Below are 6,082 nucleotides of genomic sequence, written 5' to 3'. Positions count from 1 at the left end.
ACACATACACACATATATACATATGTGTGTATATATGTATATTGTATGTATGCATGTGTGTATATATATGAAGGATTTTGCAGAAATATGATGACTTCTTAACAAATTGGATATATGAGATCAGTTAAAGAAGAGCTAAGGATTTATTAACTGCTTACTATATTGGAAGCACTGTGCAAAATGCTGGGGGTATGAAGTTTTTGCCTGCAAGAATCTCAGATTTTAATAACTTGGCAAATAATTATATGCATGCAAGGTATTTACAGTGGAAACAGAAAGTAATCTCAGAAGGAAGCCACTAGCATTGAGGAGAATGGAGAGGAAGATCAAGAAAAGGCCTCCTAAAAAAGGTAGAGTTTAAACTGAGTCTTGAAGGAAGCCAGTAGGCCATGCTGAAGAGTTTACAAAAAACTACTTATGTCTTCATCCCATATAAGCTGTGGGGATTTCATTTTGAAAAATAAAACTATACTCAATGAAAAATAAATAAAGAAGAGCTAAGGAATACACCAAGATGTTAAACATGAATGACTGGAAGAATGGTGAACTTCCTGATAACAAAGAGAAGTTGAGAATAGGGGAATATGGTTTCAGGGGAAAGATAATGAGCTTTCTATGGCTAAAGGTCATCTCTTGTTCTTGAAATACACTCCTTCCTCCTGATATCTACTTCTAAGAATTGTTATGGTAGCAATACCATAACATAACATAAACCCTCCTGTTTGGAGGGTTTGGAGGAAAGGATAAAGGGTTCTGTTTTGGATATGGTGAATTTGAGACATCTAAGGCACATTGACTTTGAAGTGTCCAATAGACAATTTTGTCATTTGTGTCTGGAGCTCAGGAGATCCCAGGGCTTGATAAATAGATCTGAGAATCATTTGCACAAAAATAGTCATTGAATTCATGAGAACCCATGAGACCACTAAGGGAGAGAGAAGAGAAGAGTGACAAAGATAAAGGCTTAGAGGATACTCAAGGTCAAGATCCATCAAAGAAGACCAAGAACATGCAGGTGAAGAATCAGTAGAGACCAGTGTTATAAAAACCTAGAGGAGGGGCAGCTAGGTGGCGCAGTGGATAGAGCACCGGCCCTGGAATCAGGAGTACTTGAGTTCAAATCCGGGTTCAGACACTTAACACTTACTAGCTGTGTGACCCTGGGCAAGTCACTTAACCCCAATTGCCTCACTAAAAAACAAAACAAAACAAAACAAAAAATACCTTAGAGGAGTATTCAGGAGAAGAAAATCGCTGACTTTGTCAAAGAATGCAGAGAGGTCAAGAATGATGAGAAAAACAAAAATGCCATTAAATATGGCTCTTAAGACATCATTTTGCCTCTGGAGAAAGCAGGTTGGGGTCAGAAGCCAGACTACAGAGGATTTATAAGAATATGAGGAGAAGTCAATACAGTGATTTTAGGCAGTTTGTTCAAGGAATTTTAATCATGAAAGGAAAGTAAGATAAAGGACAGTAGCTAGCAAGATGGTACAATAAAAAAAATATATATTTTTAAAGTTGAAGGAGACAGTTATATTCAGCACTCTAAGCGACTTTCTAAGATCAGCTTGTATTGTGAAAGTTTTCTTTATAGAAAAGTCTTATGCCAATGACTCTATATTTTATATATAGTATATGTATTTATATGTATACATGTTCTTTCTCCTGATAAAATTTAAGGTCCTTGAAGGTAAAGACTGTTTCATTTTTGGCTTTGCATTTCTAGGGACTAAACATAATTCTTGTTATTACATCCTATTTAAAAGCTTGTTTTTTTAACAAGCTTTTAAAAACTTTATTCCCCTCAATATACTCTATGATCCAGTGATATTTATTAATTGATTATCATGTTACAAATTATAATGTTAAAATTGTAAGTTGTTTTATCAAAACAAGAAATTTATGAACAGGTAAAGTATTTCATAAATCCATGTATTGTTTTAATCAATAGATTAATGTGTATATTGTTTCAATTGCAAGCTTAAGATGCAATATTAAAAGTTTTGAGAGTAGGCAAAATTAATAGAAAGAAATTTAATTGAGATAAATGCAAATTTTACATGGATTCAGAAAGCCAATTTTACAAGTTCAAGATAGGATGTATTTTGACAATCCTTTCCATAAAAAGAAAGCGATGTTGTCCTTTAAAGTAAGCTCCTTGTCAGTAGGGATTGTTCCACTTATTGTACTTGTATCCCTAACAAAAAAAAAATGCAATGACTGGTACTTAATAAATACTCAAGTATCTATTGATTGATTAATTGATTGACTTTAGTGCATTCCAAATTCAATATGACAACAGTATAAAACAGTTGTCAAAAAAGTTAATGCAATGGAGCTACCTTAAAAAGAGACATAGTGTCTAGGAAACTATGGTAATTCTAATGGTCAAAACTCACTTCGATTATTGGGCTTAATTCTGGAACTTGATTTTGGGAAGGGAATACTTGCTAAATACAAACTGGAGTGTGACCAGAAGATACCAACTAGGATAACAAAAGACATCAATGTAGTTGAAATAATTAAGCATATTTATCCTGAAGGAAAGATGAGAAAGGGAGAAGAAGGAATGAAGAAGTGATAGGACAGCCAACTTCAAATATTTGAAGATCTGGCAGATGGAAAAGAGATTATTCTTGTTTTGTCTAATCCACAAAACGCAGCCATGAAATGAGTTGAACATGTAAAGAACCAAATTTAGACTTGATATAAGAAAAAAAATCCTAATAATTACACTTCTCTCAAAGCAGAATGGACAACCCTGGAAGGTAGAGGGTACTTTTGTCACTGGAGGTCTTTAGGTAAAGACTAAATATCTAATTCTCAGGGATGGTATAGAGGCGCTTCTTGGGCTGGCATGAGTTAGACCAGAAGAACTTTGAGATTTCGGTTAATTCTGTGAAGGTCTTTTTTGTAGTTCAGCCTTTAGTTTCTTTCCCTTACCTAAGAGAAGGCATCAGTTGACTCTGGTTGGTTTGGAATGGTTTTTGAACTTCCTTTCATAAGCAAAATGGAAAAGTCCTTCTGGGCTCTCCCTTCTACCCCAACTAAAAAAACCAAAACACTTAGAGTGAAATACTGTGTTTCAATTTCCCTTGACACATTGAGTTAACCTTGGTAAACACATGCAGATGCTTCTCTCCTACCCTCTTCATAACTCTCCAGTTTCCACATACTAGATTTTCTTTACTGAACCTGTCCCTCCAGCAGTATTTTTCTCCTTGTACAGATGACATTTGAGCTTCCTAAAGGAAACTTCTTTCTGTGAGACTATTTGTTTTGTTTTGTTTTTTGTTTTTGGTGAGGCAATTGGGGTTAAATGACTTGCCCAGGGTCACACAGCTAGCAAGTGTTAAGTGTCTGAGTCCATATTTGAACTCAGGTCCTCCTGACTCCAGGGCCAGTGCTCTATCCACTGTGCCACCTAGCTGCCCCTGTGAGACTATTTAAAGATACATTTGAGCAAGGTAGATCAGTCTTTAAACTAGTTTGGGTTCTTAGCCTTTTTAATATCATAGACCCTTTTGGCAGTCTACTGAAGTCTACATATCCTTTCTTAAAATAATATTTTTATACATAGTATTATGAAGGAAACAATTATATTGGATGCAGTTATCAAAATGTTTTTCAAAAGACAAAATCACAGACTCTAGGTTGAGGACCTCTAGTTTGAAAAAATTTAAGAGTTGACTCCCCTCATATATAGTGACTCATATATGTTTGCTGACCTTTAACACTGAAAGTGATGGGGCTTTTGTAAGCAGAGTTGGCTGTTACATCATGCTCTGCCTTACTGCCATATTCCTTTATTTTTTTTTTGGTTATACCATTTTAAAAGATGGTGAACTTTTTAAAAGTATGATGGGTGTGTTAAAATAAATGCAAACAAATTCTTTCCTGTAGCCATAATGGACAGGTTAAAAAAGCTACTCTATCCAGGCCAATTGTTTTCCTTCTATCAGAGCATTCACAAACTTCATAGAGAAATGATCATTATAAATCTCTCCTAAACATTGGTTGTCTTTTCATCATAGTCCTTCAGATGGTTTTAAATACACAGGCCAAGCCTTTGGCACAATTTCTACTGCTGCCAACTAATCAACCTACTAGGAAGAAATTATTTACAACCTTTCTCAAACATATTTCCTTTAGCAATAACAAATGTTCAATTGCAAATGATCTGACAGCTGTCAGTACATATGTATTTCATCATGAGTCAGAATGGAAACCCCTAAACATTCTTTTCAAAACAGTCTAAGCAATGTCTTTTATACCTAAATGGGTTAAAAGATTCCACCCCAGAAAAACCTCTTAATTAAGGGGAATGGGTTCAGAATAAATCTATCAGTCAATCAGTAGTCCCAGAATGTAATTGCAAAGTAATCTGCATTTTCTTTGATATAGAGTACTTCCAGATGAAGAAATTCCTTTCACCCATATAGAACTGCCCTTTCTTTGCAATTTATACTTTTATGGAGTTGTCTAGAGCAATGAGTAGTTCGGTGACTTACCTAGGGTCATACAGCTAGTAAAATCTCTGTCATGAGATTTAGGCTTTGTCTCTAAGACCAGCTCTCTTTCCACTATACCAAAATGACTTTCCTCTAATTCCCATGCATAATTTAGATTTCTAATAAATTATATAAACTATAGCCCAAATATGTCATTTCACTACAACTTTATATATATATATATATATATATATATATATATATATATATATATATATATATATATATATATATATATATATGTGTGTGTGTGTGTGTGTGTGTGTGTGTGTGTGTGTGTGTGTATGTGTGTGATATGTGTATGTGTATATCTTTATGGCTATCTATATAAATTCACATGGGATATTAAACAAGTTTTAAGATTTTATCTCAGTAAATATATTGACATGGTAAATTGTGCTTTTCAAAAAGGATATTAAAATGACTGCTGGGGAGATTGAGAATGTGAGCATGCAAGTGTGTTCAAACATTCTAGATCAGACAGTGACAGCACAGAATTGTCATTTTTTTATGGTTTATTCAAAGAGCTATTGGTTTTTAATGCCTCTTGCACACCATAATAATTCAGATTTTGTTTCAGACTATATGACTTGCTTATTGATATTTCAAGGACCTCCAGGGAAATACAAAATATATTGGATATAGAATTTGCAAGTGACTTAAAACACATTTGTATGATTATTGACCTAATTGCAGACTCATGAGAAATGTCATAAAAATATCCTATCAGAATCACATGTAAGATATTTCCCCTCTAAAATGCATACATGATAAAAGAAGAATTGAGTTGACAGAAGAAAGGACAGAATTTGATACCAGTACAAAAGAAATATTGGCATTTGAATCTCTGAAACATCTTTGTGAGTGAGCTTGTCTTCTTGGTGTCACAATTTGTGTTTACTCAAAATGGATTTTGCATGAGTTTATGAAAGTGATTTTGGAGCAAGGCATATCAGTCTATGACTTATCTATGAATAACATAATCTTCATATTCACTCAGGCTTGAAACCTTGGACTTCTCCTTCCCCCTTGCTTCCCACTTTCAGGCAGTCAAAAATCCCATTCTTTTATTATAATATTCTAGTTGCAGTCCCTAATATCACATTTCTAGTGCTGCTATCTTAGTTTGGTTTCCTATTTTCTTATCATGGGAGGCTGCTGGGGATAGTATGTAGCATGGACACTGAACTTGAAGTTCAAAATACCTGGGTTTGGGGGCAGCTAGGTAGTGCAGTGGATAGAGCACCAGCCCTGGAGTCAGGAGTACCTGAGTTCAAATCTGGCCTCAGACACTTAACACTTACTAGCTGTGTGACCCTGGGCAAGTCACTTAACCCCAATTGCCTCACTAAAAAAAAAAAAAAAAGGCAAAAAAAAAAAATACCTGGGTTTGAAGACTGCCTCAGATACCTCATAGCTGTGTGATCATCATCCACTCAACCTCTTTCCACTACGGTTTCCTTATATGTAAAATGGAGAAATTAATATATCTACTTCACTGGGTTAGTACAAAGATCAAATGAGACAATACATGTGTTTTATCAATACTAGCTATTCTCTTGATCATT

This window comes from Dromiciops gliroides, chromosome 3 (assembly GCF_019393635.1).
Source record: "Dromiciops gliroides isolate mDroGli1 chromosome 3, mDroGli1.pri, whole genome shotgun sequence".
Taxonomy (NCBI): domain Eukaryota; kingdom Metazoa; phylum Chordata; class Mammalia; order Microbiotheria; family Microbiotheriidae; genus Dromiciops; species Dromiciops gliroides.
The sequence above is the reverse complement of the archived record's forward strand: the minus strand, read 5'-3'. Positions refer to the sequence as shown.